The 16,039-nt window shown below is 33.5% G+C and overlaps 1 protein-coding gene across 2 annotated transcripts in view; it reads right to left on the reverse strand.

Moving 5' to 3' along the window:
* Positions 1–10,443, reverse strand: part of LOC124368741 — a 205,324-nt gene extending 194,881 nt beyond the window's left edge. The window contains exon 1 of one of the 2 annotated variants that reach the window (XM_046826074.1): positions 10,389–10,443. The gene's annotated coding sequence lies outside the window, so the exon portion shown is untranslated. Of the gene's footprint in view, positions 1–10,299 lie in introns of both variants that reach the window. The other variant, XM_046826075.1, reaches the window with a different exon arrangement.
* Between the last annotated feature and the right edge of the window lie 5,596 nt (positions 10,444–16,039).

Consider the following 16,039-nt stretch of genomic DNA (forward strand, 5'->3'; position numbering starts at 1 on the left):
GTGCGACGGTTTCGTTGGGCCTGTGGTTCTACTTTGTGGGGGATTGTTTGCTGATTGATTGTAAACAAATTCTAAAAATAACCATGTAGGTAACCACTTTACATTAGCAATTTCAGTTAAAACAGTATTCATGTCAATAATTTTAATATAATCAACGTTTTTAATTTTAATTTTTTAAATAGGATTTCTTATTTAAATGCGAGCTATTATTTTTACAAAATAAAGTTGATTTACAATGTTTGTTTAGAGGCAAAGTGGTTAAAATGACTTTATAATCGTAACAACGTCTAACTAAATAAAACCTTTTTTGATTTCATTAGATACCACAATGGATTAAAACATTGAACACTGGTTCAAAACGTTTATCATCCGCCAGGACGTTCGGTGATGGGGATTCATCAGAAAACCAACCCTCGAGATAGTACCTATTAAGTAACAGAGTACAATTCTAGAGGGTCTGATTACTACCAGAGATTACTGGATTACTACCAGAGAGAGCAGTAAAATATTAAAATGTTTGCAACGTTTTAGAAAAGTGGATTCTGTGGATTTACAGCTATATAGCTCTCATTGAAAATATTCAAGTCAAAGTCTGATTTGAACCTTTGGAGCTATTCTATGAAAAAAAAACAAGGACTAGGCTTGTAACCTAGCCTTTAGGTCATAGTTTATGTGTGTCTGTCAATTAAAAAATCAATAAGGAAATATCTGTTTATGCTTACAAGTGATTATAGAACTAATGTTTTTTGTGTAAAAACTATTGAGGAGTTAATTATGGATTCATAATTAGAGAATCGAACTCATATTGCCACATATTGATAAAAGTATTGTTTTTGTATACCTTATAAGTTGCAATTTATTAGTTTTAAAGTACGTGTTAATCTTTGAAATATACAAAAAATCATCTATGCGTGGTGTTTTTACTACAGCCTAAAATAGAATCTACGTTTACACTTTAAAAACCCAAAAGGACATGACGGGGCCCGGCCGAATATCTTTTCCGGGGCCCGCCAAGGCTGAGTACGGCCCTGCTTAAGTTATATTCTTTTTAAAAGGTATAATTTTCATATTATTTACCATGTGATTGGATGCATTGTATATTACTTGAAATATACAATTTGCTAGTATTTAACTCTAAATCAGTAAAATTCATTTACAACTACTCTGTATTACCTTCTGTTGTACTTTTTATTCAGGAAAAACTTGTCCTATTTATACATAAATTCTTTTTATATTCTAAATGTATATCCATGTTTTAGTTATTAAAGATTCTAATTCAATAGTTTTAATTTATAATCCGAGCTTCATAATTTTGAATCCGAATACTATTTAACTGTCCCAGCTAATTCGGTAACAAAGAATCTATTTTATCAATCCAGCACAGAATGACGAATTTTAAACGGGTCATGGATACAGTTTCTGGTCAATACACTTCTATCATGGTCTATTGATAATTTTAATACTGCTACCATAATGTTTAAATAGGTGAAACGGGAATCAAATTCAATGACGAAGTTTAAATCGATGATTGAATAGCTATAAATCAGTTCGTGGGCTGAAATTGTGATAAGAATTGCAACCCTCGAATACTTTCTCTCCCGTAAAATTAAGTTAAAGAATTTTTCATAGAAATTTCTGATGAAATACAAATTTCCTCTAAATTGCTTTGTTTAATGAGTCTATGGAAACCTTAAGTAAAATTGCTATTTTATTTGACTATATAACATTCGGAATCATAGATGCACACGATTTTTGTGAAGAGCTTCACTATATCCCTTGTATTTGTACTCATACCCCTATAAATTTTGTTTTAAAATCTTTAAAATTCAACTTAACTTATGCTGAAATTGAGATTTCAAATGACGGTTAACAGGTTGACCATTGAAAAAGTCATTGTTGACACAAAGGGTACGTTTTTATGCAGTGTATCAAAATTAGGAATATTTTCAGAAAATTTACTAAACCAGAACATTTTCAGGAAATAACACAAAACAAGTGTAGAAATCTGACATTTCACGCTATGCAGATGCCAACTTTGCAATATCTAATGTAGAGTATATGTTTTTTCCGCATCAGACATTTCAGTTTGTAAACTTATTATCAACATAATATTCAAAGTGTTTTATGGTAATATCTAATTGATCAAACAGTATATATATATATATATATATATATATATATATATATATATATACTGTAAAAGTAAAAATAATAAATAGAACTTCATATTTCTATTTATAAAGAAGCAAAGGAATAACGTTTAGAAATTTTGCAAACAAGCAGGAAAACTAAAGAACGCAATAGTAATACGTTTTTACAGAAGAGCTGAGCAAGAATACGCAACACCGGGCGTTGGGCCGTGTCACGCACCCCTGCGTATAAAGTACAACATGCTGCTTTACGGGACCATCCCCGCAGTCTTGTGCAATTCTCAAACATATCATTGCATAAACAAAAGAACCATGAGCTGTTACCCGTGACTCGTAGCTTATACAAGTGTCATTTTCGTGTCTCTGGAACACGTATTTGTTTCTGTCAGTTATATTCAAACGAGTTAGTGCACATAACGTAGCTATGGTAGGAAGGGTTGATTCAATTTAATTTTGAATCCAGTTCACCTTCCTTTATATCAGCGTCTGGTATCTGACGCTGTCTCTGACTTGACTCCTGGAATCAGTCGTGTTCGTCTGAAGAGATCCAAAGAAAGTCGACGACGAAGAAGCTCAAAACGAAACATTTACATCGTTTCGACATCAGAGACACCTATAAATAGGTAAGTGGTAGTCTCATTGTCTCATCAGGTACACAACTGAGTGCAATTTCTTTCTTTGGATCACTTCAGACGAACACGACTCCAGATTCCAGGAGTCAAGTCTGAGACAGCGTCAGATACCAGACGCTGCAGTAAAAAGAAGCTGAATTGGTGGAAAACTCAAAATTCGATCGTGTTAGTGCAGTTCGAATGTTGATTTAACTTCACGAAGATATTCTGCGTGTTCCAAAACTAGTAAATGAAAATTAAGCCTGTAATGTTAAAATTAAATTCCTATGTAAATCTGACAGGACAACACTTAATTCATGCTTCGAGGAAGATTTGCTGCTCGCTTCATGAAAACGTCCCACAAAGAAACTTAACTGCATGCATTTAAAATTGAATATTGCCATGTGCAAATAGTACATTTAGTGGTCCTAAAATGCTTTGAAACACTTGAGGCCAAACTGTGTTGTGACCTACTTATTGATATACTGCAATAATTGGGGATTATCAACTTTCTCTTTCCATTACAATTATATCTATAAATAACTTTATCATAAACTCTTACATTTTTAGTTTCCACTATTCATCACTAAACATTAGTATTATCGGCAAGTTTTTCTTTTACCAAATGTACACTATAATTTAAAACATTACTTTAAATACATTTGTAATTTCGAACTAATAAATAATTCAAACTTATGAAATGAAAATTTACAAAACTTTCAGATTTCTTTTACTTGAAAGAGGCTTTAACAGTACTTTTTGCTTGGCGAATGTTTCGATTTCAGAATTGAATAAATGCATTTTTGCTAAATATCGTGCTCGATAATATATCTGTCCGAATATTTTAACACTACAAAAAAGATCCAGTAACCCAGAAGTGTAATACAAAATATGATCATAATTATTAAAATGTAGCTTATTGATGTAAGATTATATTGCTTTATTTTTTTAGATTTATTAATTTTATTGATTTAAAGTAAGAACATATTATAAAGTTCGCTTTGGGAAGTTTCGAATTTAACATTTAATATTTATTCTCCAATGTGTACGTTTGATCCCTATATTTTTAACCTTTGAAGCGGTAATTCCTCCGAATGCCGAAAAAAATAAAAGTTTTTACATTTAACCCAAATAATTTACTTTTAAAAGCGTATATTTGTTTTTACTGTTATTGTTTCTTATGAAGTTGTTGTCACGACCAGAAGTTTAAATTTATTCAAAATTCCAACGACCTTAAATTAACTCAGGCGGTCGGACGTACCGTTCGAAATGGCCATGAGTGTGACAATCGCCCGGTAGGAGATCGCGCGTGTTTAAGCTAGAGTTATGAAGCTGTACCACCACAGTATGTGTGTATGTGTGGGTGGGCAGGGGGTCGAGCACAAGTGACGTTAGCTGCAGTACGTACCGATATGACACAGCCAAGAGAAGTGTATGTGTTCTACGCAGAGACTCGGTCTCGGCCCCTCGCATTGTGTCATATTTTTCTATCACTAAGTATATCGGAGCACGCGAATTCTTGATCTGCGTGACCACATATCATTTACTACAGATCAATCACCATTTCCAATTTTTATCATTTCTTTCGTTTCCTTTCGTTCCCCTAGAAAATTGCCGTACACAACTGTGAGCCGTGGCCGCGTGACTGCATTGTAATCGATGGTTAACACTACGCTATGACGGCGGTTCGTGATTGCCGATACAGACTGTGCTCTCTTCACGGCTCTACATAACATATAACTCTGTAGGGCGTTGTGGCTGAATACAATAAGTAACTTGTGTTTACAATGTTTGGTTTGTTTCACTTACGCGTGACTGCATTGTAATCGATGGTTACACTACGCTATGGCGGCGGTTCGTGATTGCCGATAGGGACTGTGTTCTATTCACGGCTCTACATAACATGTAACTCTTGTAGGGCGCTGTGGCTGAATACAATAAGTAACTTGTGTTTACAATGTTTGGTTTGTTTCTCTTACGCGTGACTGCATTGTAATCGATGGTTACGCTACGGTATGACGGCGGTTCGTGATTGCCGATAGAGACTGTGCTCTCTTCACGGCTCTACATAACATGTAACTCTTGTAGGGCGCTGTGGCTGAATACAATAAGTAACTTGTGTTTACAATGTTTGGTTTGTTTCACTTACGCGTGACTGCATTGTAATCGATGGTTACACTACGCTATGACGGCGGTTCGTGATTGCCGATACAGACTGTGCTCTCTTCACGGCTCTACATAACATGTAACTCGTGTAGGGCGCTGTGGCTGAATACAATAAGTAACTTTAGTTTATAATATTTCGTTTGTTTCATTTACGTGGGTGCTGAGAACTTTCGGAACATCTTGGTAATTCTGCACAATGATGCAGGATGTAAAACCTCTATTTCTTCGCCTCTCCAGATGGACGATCCAAAAGGAGTCAATCGAAACTTAGACATAAGCATAGGTCACGTTGTATATTTATTTCGAAGCTCCTGATTAGACGAGAACAATAATTTGCCAAAATTGTAATCTGTACAATACTGTACGTACAAATATTTTATATTACATAAGGTTTAGATTATAAGTTATACATCGCAATCTACGAAAAATTTCCTCGATAGCATCTATCAAAAAGGACATTTTGTGAAATAGAAAGGATGCTCTCAATGGGGTTCAGTATTTTACAAACTACAAACAATTCATGAATAATAACATTAATTTAAAGTTTAGAATAAGTTATCATTAAGCTGAGTGTGAATAAATATTTTTCTGTACCCCAACCAATGGTACTCGCAGATCGCCCCCCCCCCCCCCCCCCCCACGGGAGGTTAAGAATCGCAGGTGACGAACAGAAGTAGAATCGGCAACCACATACAAGCTATGTCTCTAATCTTTTAAGACGCTGAAAAATGGTTTCAACAACAAATTGCTGTAGGACTAACTGCGTTAACACATGCTCTAGTTATAATAGTTGGATCTGTTTAATGTATAACTCTTCATTGTCGCGATTGATATGCTTAACTATTCTGTAATTACATTTTTCAGACATGTACACGTTAAAAGATAATATGTTTGTCAACGTTATGCGTCTATTTTTATAAGAATATTATGGATTTAAAACTGTATAATCGTTGTTTTCAGAAGCCATCTTGATAATCTGTATCAAAATATAAAGTGTTATAGTTTTTGGTAGAGTTATATGTTTTTAATATTTAAAGGTAATATATTTAAGTAATTCATGAATTGCAAAATTTTGAGGTAATTGAACGGATAATACTCCTTTTATTACAGAAAAGTTAGTTAAGTCTAAATTATCATACGATGTGATAGTAATAATTCCAAATCAACTATAGTATTGAAAACCACAATGCTGAAAACCAAACCAATCCGTATAGGCTACTGAATAGTAACACTGGCCTATGACACTGAATGACGTATACATAACCTGTAATTTCCAAAAGGATTAAATGTATCTTTGATAACCATTAAAGTTTCGTTAATAAATACACCATGTGCATAACATAAGGTTTTTTTAATTATAGAACAACGAATATAATATATGAGTTAATTAATGTTAAAGAATTCAATTTGAAAATCACGTGGTAAATTCCAAAGTACAGTTTAATTATAATATACAGTGTTTATTTTATAAGAAACACATAGTGTATACATCAAATGCAAAATTTTACTCTGATTCAAAATTGGATTGGCTAAGGTAATTTAAATAAGAATGTTGAGTTCAACTCCAGTTCACCTTCCTCCTAGTGCAGCGTCTGAAATCTGATACTCAGACTTGACTCCTGAACTCTGGAGCTTCCAACCTGGAATCAACTTTTCCCACCTACGTTATGAGTAAAAACTCGGTTGCTCCACCGTGATTAAGGATCATATCTGAAAAATGTAGTGCACTCATTTGCGCACTTGATAGAACAATGCAAACACCTCCTCATCCATATTAGATTTGTTGGTAGTTTAGGTTCCTCTGATGTTGAAACGATGCAAATAGCTCGTTTTGAACTTTTTCGTCACCGACATTTCTGATGTCTTCAGAAGGACACTTGCTCCAGATTTCAGGAGTTACCTCTGATTTCAGACGTTACAATAAGAGGAAGGTGAAATGCTGCTGAACGCAACATTCGTAATAAATTTAATCTACTATACATTCATCAAACATATTTCATGAAAATACATACCTATAAAATCCTACCGAACAATATTCCAGAGTTTACTTCCTTACATATTTTACGTGTAAAGTTCTTTTTTCAGGTGATAAAACATTTGAATGATTTTCTAACCACTCCAATGGAGTACAAAAGAAAGCTTAGATTTTCAAATCATTCTACATTTGCCACACTTAATCATACATTATTTTTCAAGCTCGGTCATTTTTATTACAGCAGTGATTAAGGTCATGCACAAGGTTTTGCCTCAGCCTTTTAAGTCGACTTCTCTTAAGGAGGAAAATTGAAAAACCTTTATTTAACAGATATATCTACATTGACGTTTGAAATAGAGTTTTAGCAATTTTTTAACGAGACTCAATTAAGAAGTAACTTTGAATTAAGGCAAATAAATTAAACGTTAGTTAAAAAAAAATCACCTATCGTGGATCCTAATACGTTGCAATACATATTCGGTTGGTATACCACTTAAAAATGTATTACACATTTTATATACTGTAGATAAAATTGCACCTATAAGGGTGATATTTCTTTCAAAAGATTTATTTGTGTAAATAGTTGTTTCATTACACAGAAGCTGCATTGTATAGTATTCGGTTAAAAATAGAGAGGAAAATCCTGAATGAAACGTTCCAGATAAAATGAAACATCAATAACGTCCACGGTCGGCTGGCTCAAGGAGGTACACGAGTGAACAGAACGTGAAATAATAACAGAGTATGTAATAGGCGATTTGTTTGAACAATGAGCAAGGCTAACAACTCGAATCCGACTGTCTCCCCAGCGCGGATCTCAGACCTTTTGTGAAAACGGCAAGTCAAACAATGGATATCCCTTAAATAAATAGTGGAAGGATAGATCAAACATCGGCAAAAATCACGAAGGGACAGATTAGCAGAGGTTCAATTATTTGTTGCCATCAAACCAAACTAATGCACAGAGCTAATATTGAGTTCTTATTATTGCGGTATTCAATTACGACGTTATCCGTTTCAATATCCTTCGTCAATATTTTATCGAGATCAAGACTAATGATGGTGTTCAAGGTTTTTTTGTGTTAGTCGTGTTTTTACGGTATTCTGTAATTAATAAAGTCTTATATATACATAACAGAGGTATTTTTAAAATTAGCTAATATTGTTAAAAGTTTAAGTAATTTCAGAAAATAAATATCCAGAATATACCAACTATAATATGAAATTTTGTAAGTCAGATTACATGAAATACACCCTACATGACAATTATCTTATATAATCTGATAAAGTAAAACTCCCCAACCAAGTACACCTGTATCGGATGGTACTGTTTTTCCATTTTTCAGCTGATAAGATAAAGATATATCTCTTCCAGGAAACCTGCAGTTATTTTATTCGACCACAAGTAATATTACGTATCTTGCAGAGAAGCGAATGCGATATCGACCTGGTCTTGTAACCTATCACACAACCTGTTCCCATGTAGCGATTTTCCTGTTCTTATTTTCAGTGAAAGTTGTTAAAAAAATCATGAAAACCTTATTTAATAACTTTACTGAATTTAAGTACGTAAACATTAAATATGTAAAGTTATTTAAACCATTACTAAGGCAACCAGTGCGTAGCGTGAAAAAACAAAAAGGAATTTGGTATCAACAATATTAATCTAAAACCAGACATTAACGTTTGACTTATTTACAGTTTTTTAGCAATTTCCTATTACTAATCTTTGTTAGTAATTTCTTATCTGTACTTTAAAATCTAATTGCGTAAGTGTGCGGTTACATAATTCATTCACATTTTACCCATAAAGTAGAGTTATTCTGCATTGTTTCCTTTGACTATTGCAAATAAAGTTATAAAGTTTTATATAAGAAGCTATAATATAAACTATAGTGTTCAACTCTGTAACCACTAAAAATATTTTAATATACGCGTAAGGCAGCCGATGAATTGTAAATAAAGTTTTAGAACAACACGACTTCATCAAAAGTTTTTAAATAAAACTGTTCTAAAAACCATAAATTATTATAACACTGTTTGGAATATATGAACCATGCCGAATTATACTAAAACTTAGAATACTCTCCGATGAAGGAACATAATATTATATTAGGTTTCATCTTCTTAACACTCTCAGGCCCATGTGAAGACTCGAGGTAATGTGATGATAATTACTGTTGCTGTAGAGTAAAACAAACGATTGGGATGAAAGTGTTAAATTATCCCGTAATTATATAAATAACAGTAGATTTTTAAAGTTTTTTATCAAATATAAAACGAGCTCTCTCCAGTAGAAATTATGTCAATTTCGAAAGTAAAATACTAACACATTTGATCATACAGTTAATTATTAATAATTTCAGTTAATGGGATATTTAGTAATTACGTCCTGGCCAGAATCAGTGTTATTTTTCGCAGTATGTCTAGAAGTAGCAGAATACCCTACAATATCACCAATGTAAAAAATATTTACCTAACGCATTGAATTGAACTTTAAACGTCACAGGTCTTAAATTTCTCCCTGCACCATTTAAAATCACTAATAGTGGCAGTTCCTTAATATAATGTTTACAACGACATACACATTCTTATTACTACCGTATAAAAAAACCGATGCATCATAATACAAGTTTCTGCATTAAACGTTTTTGAAACAGACATATAAGCGTCTACCACACCAGAGTCCTTCTTAGAATATAAATGTAGCTAAAGTAAATTTTCCATTCACGATTGGCTTTACAATATTATTGTTGAGGCTCTCTTATGCCCTATCAAACTCCCTGTTTGGTAAAACCCGAACTAATTTGTTGAAATCGGAGTTTTAAACGTTTTAAAAGATGTTTTATAAGTTCCAAAAACCATAGCTATAGTAATAATTATTTAATTATCAATGAAATTTAGATGTACTATTACACTAGTCAGGTATTTGTTTTTAAATTGAACTACAAAAGTAGAGTAAAACTAGTTGGAAACTTTCAATGGTTCTAAGTTTCTTTACGATCTAATGTATACATGACCAAAAACTCCAATATGTCGGTTTCGTTACGCACGAGGCTAAAAGTTGCGTGATGTTAATTCTAGTACGTTTTCCTCAATACTGTCGAAGACAACCTCTCTACACCAAACTATTCTATAACTACGTTATCCCGTACATGATATTCTTTCTTAGAGATATCTCATTTAAATGCTACATGTCGTTATAATTTGGTTATAAAAAAGACACAGAAAATATTCATTAAAAGTTACTAACGATGTTCTTATTGCCGCATTGTATTAGATTTTTTGATATTTTTACAATTGACTAATAGGATTTACCAAACTTCAAGTACTACTTACTATCAAAGTGAGAAAGAAAGTTCTGTAACGGGAATTGACAATGGAATATATTTTGTACCTGATTTATTGCTGTAATTATGTGTGTAATAGCAAGGCTTGCCAAGATTCAAATGAGTAGGTACTCGTATATATGTATGTTTCACTTACAGGCACCAGAGACAGGTCAGAGACACGATCACGTCGAAGGTCGGTAGATAACTAAAATACAAGACAGACAGACGCCACAAACTGACCGACGATGAACGCTCTGATGTAAACATAGATAAATGCCGTTATTACCCTGATATTGATTCTTTTTTATCAACTAACGAAGCGCTCATTGATTTTTCCACTAATATTACAGATAAATATGCGGTCTATGCGGAAGCATTTTGACGACCTAAGGGTTTTCTTATGTGGGTGTAACTTTGATGTGTTATTAATATCAGAAATAGACATCGATTCATCGGTAACTGATATCTTCCAAATACCAGATTATAACTGTTGGTTTAGATGCAGAGAGTCAAGAAGGGGAGGGGGCCTGGCGGTGTTTATTCATAAAAATTGTCTGTTTCTCCGATTTTGTCTGATGTCAGAATAACTGAATGTGAGTTCATGGCACTTAATGTCAACATTTTTAAAAACCAATCCATACACATTTTACACATCTACAGACCACCAATCACCAATGAAAGGTAATTTTTGGATGAGCTAGATATGTTGTTTAGTCGATGTTATAGCAAGGAGAGACTTGTATTAGTCGGTGACATTAATCTTAATTTAAATCATACTGTATCATCTCGTATAGTTCAATATGAATCGATTTTAACCTCTCATGGGCTCGTGAATTGCATCGATATTAACACAAGAGAAGAAATTCGAAATAACGTTTTAGTTACATCGTGCATCGACCATATTTACATTAGATCCGATCCTTGGCGGATATTTCCAGCAGTTATTACCTATAAACCAACTGACCACTATCTTATAGGTTGCGCTATGGTTAACGACCATGGTTCTGGAGGTCATGATGTTTCGAAGCAAACTATTCTAAGTAATATTTCTGTTTATAGGCTTTTGACTCAGGTGACCTGGCCAACTGTACATACAGATAATAATCCAAATTCATATTACGAAAAGGTGTTAAAAATTTTCAAAGATGTCTATGACAGGAGTAAAAAATAGTAATAATAACAAAAGTCTTCAGAAACATCTCGCTTCAGAGTTAAAAAAACCTTGGATGACTGAATTTGAAGACTTTTTAAGAAAATAAAGGAACGAGATAGGATGTACTGAATTATTGTTAACATATTGTAATACATTTTAATAAAATTAGTTGTAGATTTCCGAGGATATAGCATATGTTGATCATGTATATTGTACAATGATTTAATTCAATCAATATTTTTCTGTTATAGCTTTATCTGTAGTCTGGTTGTGCATTCTATTACTAATGGCTGAAAGCACCGACGCCAAAACCGCGTCCAAAGTTTTTCTTTTTGTTAATTAGAAAACATTTATATTAGGATGATGTGTATAGTAAAGATGGAAACCCAACGATAAATTATGTGTAATTTGTTTGAATCCAAGATTGTGAATGTTTATTGCAAACAAATTTCTTGATTGTTGAATGAAATCTCGAAACTGCAGAAATCCGAAAGGATACAGGAAACCTAATAAGCCTAAAACCTAATAATAGGTTTTAATAACGTTCACCTGAAACGTATAATTGATTATAATTAACCATTGGCATCGTATATACTAATGATTAGACATAACCTAAATCACAAAAGGAATTAAGTTCACTTTAAATACCAACCGAGTACTTTCTTTGTTTTTTAATTAATAAGACTTTCGCTCGATATGGCTGTAATTTTCGTCAAATACCGACGGCCACCGGGCTTTTTGCATTAGGACCCATACTAATGGTTTTAATTAAAAGAATCAGTCCTGTGCAGGTCGATGGTGTTGTTGCGGACGACGCTCAGCGCCATGCCACCCCGGTTCGGGCCCTACTTAATGAGCTTATACATTTGCAGCGACAAAACACTTTAAATTAAATGTACAGGCTGGCAAGCGCTCAACTCCGCCGACCGGCCGTCTTATTTTATATTAAATAATTAAATTTCTTGACTTTTACGGATACTCTGCATGTCTCTTATCCACTTATAATCTCGGCCTAATTCAGTATTGTGATGGTGAAAAAGTGGAACTGCTTGTCGACAGGTTGACATTATTGATCTTGGGTTATCTTTAAGTGTTGAGCATGTTAAAGAGAGCTAATTTAAAACTTAAAACGTTTTTTCGAAAGGAAGATTTTATATGTCATTTTTATGGCAGAATCTGAGTTACTACTTAAACTCGAAATTTATAATCTCGTTAGAGAACTCCAACTATACAATGAAACATGGAGCACTTTATAAATGTCTCTATACCAGGTGCTCCACAAGGCATACCTCACCCACAGAAAATTCTGAACCGTGTGAGAATGTTTAACTATCCTTTGGGGAAACGTGGAAATAACTTGACGAGGTTCTCGTGGATTCCAAAATTACCACCCTCTTCCCAAAATCGGAAGTCGATTGAAATATTTTTAATGAGGGGAAGTTATAAGATTAAAGGCCGACCTGGCAAATCACGAATTTGACGTTATCGCGTATTCTGCTCATCCTCCTGAAAATATATATAAAACCATTGCTCTCTCTCTCTCTCTCTCTCTATATATATATATATATATATATATATATATATATATATATATATATATATATATATATGGTTTTAGGATGTGCAAATGAGAAATAACATAATTTTAGAGGGTATATACATAAATAGTTAAGTTCTTAATGGTTTAATGTTCCGTTTGTGTGCTGTGTCTGGATATCTGTAAATATTATCTGCGGCTGGGACTGATAGCGTATCTGTTATCTGAGCGCTCCGGGGCAGAAGTCAGTGCTTCACTAGATATCGTGTACTATAGTTTGGATCGAGTGAGTGCGTGACGATCATGGATCAACCCTCCACTAGTTCGACCAATCGTAGTGAATTAGTGTGTCGTAAATATTATCTGCAACTAGGACTGATAGCGTATCTGTTATCTGAGCGCTCCGGGGCAGAATTTAGTGCTTCACAAGATATCGTGTACTCTATGTAGGTTGGATCGAGTGAGTGCGTGACGATCATGGATCAACCATCCACTAGTTCGACCAATCGTAGTGAATTGGTGTGTCGGAGTGTTTTGTCGGGCATGTTAAGAGTGTACGTTTCGACCGAAACGAGATTATTTAGTTTCTGCACATTCTGTGGAACACACTAATGGTAAGTGTTCTCTATTAATGTCCATTTATATATTTATATTAGGGGTTTTCATGATTTATTAAGTTTTTTACACTGTACATAATTGCCTTTTCCATTAAAATTCAATTTATATTACTATTATATTTTATATTTGTTATATAACTTTTCAACGTTGAACGGTAAGTAATTGTAATTATTATTTTCTCACTCCTTGGCTTTTGCTGAAAAACTATACATAATAAGTTACAATTCGTTAATTTTTATTATTATATTTTTTCAAAATCTGCTTGTATAACTCCTAAAAACTTGCTGACTACGAACTAGTCAGCACTTTAAGAGTTTTAATACACGAAGGGTCGAAGTCTGTTGTATGCCCCCACAATCTCTTAAACCTTTCTATAGGCTACAGCTATTTGACGCTAAACAATTTCATACATTATTTATTCTACATCATTGTCAACTACTACTAAGAATCAGTTTCACGGTGTTATCAGTGAAACTATCTGTCAAACGTCTTATCGCTGTAAAGATAACGGGCTTGCAACTGGTTAGCAGGGCTTGAAACTCTTTTTAAGATATACGCGTATAACTATGAAAATGGGTTTTAAATATGCCATAGGCATATAAAAAACATATATAGGCATATATGGTTCTCAGGCAGTAGTCATCAGTCATCATGTCCTCTAGAATTATATTCTGTAGCGTTATCGGGCCCGATTTTGAGGGATGTTTTTTGTTGTAACCATCAGAACCTTAAGTGCTGCTCAATATTGCCGGAGATATTATTTTCAGACTGTTCAGAAACTATAAACACTTTAAAATCTTATTCCAACATATATAAAGACTGTTTTTCTTGATTTTTATTATTATTTCATAAGTTTTGCTCGTAGTTTGTCCATTGAAATAGTTTATTAGATGGTACATAACGGAATTTGACTGACAACAATGAGTCCTTTTTTGACTACTCTGTCCAAAATGGTAACAAAGAAAATTGTAACTTTGGACCCTACTTTTCAAAATCTTCTTTTTTATCAAGACTTTCAAATGAGGTGTCAATTGATAGAATTACTGTTGAAAATCGTTTATAAACTCCCATTGTCTGAGGGTAAAAGTATTTTAACAGTAACATGGCTTGATAAAAAGAGAATGATGAAAATAGGAGGTCTCTAAGTTCACCTCATCCAACATACAATTCAATTGAAGTTAAAAATTCCCTCCGAAGAGTTAATCGCATTAAAAATTCTTTTAGATGAGTTGCTCTCAAGCTCTTTCTCAAGATAGATTGGTCATTTTTAATCCATAAAAACTTCTTTACGTGACATTATCACACATTCCTAAATGTGATTTGAAAATTCCAAAATGTGTAAAAGTTAAGGTGGAGGTGGGTTTTCCCACTGTCAATTTCCAAATATCTACTTTACCCTAAACGGTACGTGATAATGTATGGTCACCTGTCCAACATTAATTTTTTTTAGTTATCAAATATTTTTTAGTAGTAAAATGATTTTAACAGTTTCTCCCTTTGTGTGCTACAAAAGTACTACACAACATATTTTCATAACTGCCTTTGACTGAATCTCTTTTTACCTTGTATGATCAAACTCTGTACCGATAGTTAGTAAAATGTATAGTCATTATTAAATGATAAGACAACAACAAAAACAACAAAAAACAACCAACCTCGTACTGTATCGACTCTCCCCTTTATTCTGTTTGATAAGATCCTCGCACAGGCCTGTGGCCCATGAGGACGGACAGAATAAGGCTTAAAAGGAGCTCGGCAAAAAAAAAAAAAAAAAAAAAAAAAAAAATTGCTTGATTGATTGTTGTCAATCGTTGAAATTGACAACAATGAGCTATCTGTGTTTGAGTTGTAAGTCCTAATTTCATCTCCTTAAAACATAATTTGGATTTGTATTACAGTATTTTATTTCATTGTATTGTGGGTAGCACGAGAAACTGTGTAACAAACACGTATACCATATACGTGAAAGTCTCGTGTATTATTTTCATTCGTGATTACTTTTCAAACTCTGTCTATCGGATAAGCAAAATCTTGTACTATTAACCAGCACATGCTTAATAAAATGTTACTAAACATGATCCTACAACAAGTTAGACTTGAATTTTGTTCAAATTTATAATTACGAATTAAAAATAACTGCAGACATTTTTAATTGTATTACTGGTTTTAAAAAGGTTACATATGCCGCGCTATAAAAAATAATTTACTCATATATGCTGAGAAAACTACGACCGTACATCAGCATAAGCATATTATCGAGATATTCCAGCTAACGTCAATAATACCGGAGTGAATATTGACACATTTCGAAGTTTACTCTGTAAAGGTAATACCGTAATCGTCGGAATCGATGAAGTGGACGGTGTACGGAACATTAGGCGATTCCCGGCACGCCAATACCCTTTTAAACAAAAGTAAATCTTTTCAGGATACACCGAGATACAAACGTGTTGTTGATACGGTCGAGGGTCGAGTGTCAGTGGTGGGGGAGAGGGTG

Source organism: Homalodisca vitripennis, chromosome X, assembly GCF_021130785.1.
Source record: "Homalodisca vitripennis isolate AUS2020 chromosome X, UT_GWSS_2.1, whole genome shotgun sequence".
Taxonomy (NCBI): domain Eukaryota; kingdom Metazoa; phylum Arthropoda; class Insecta; order Hemiptera; family Cicadellidae; genus Homalodisca; species Homalodisca vitripennis.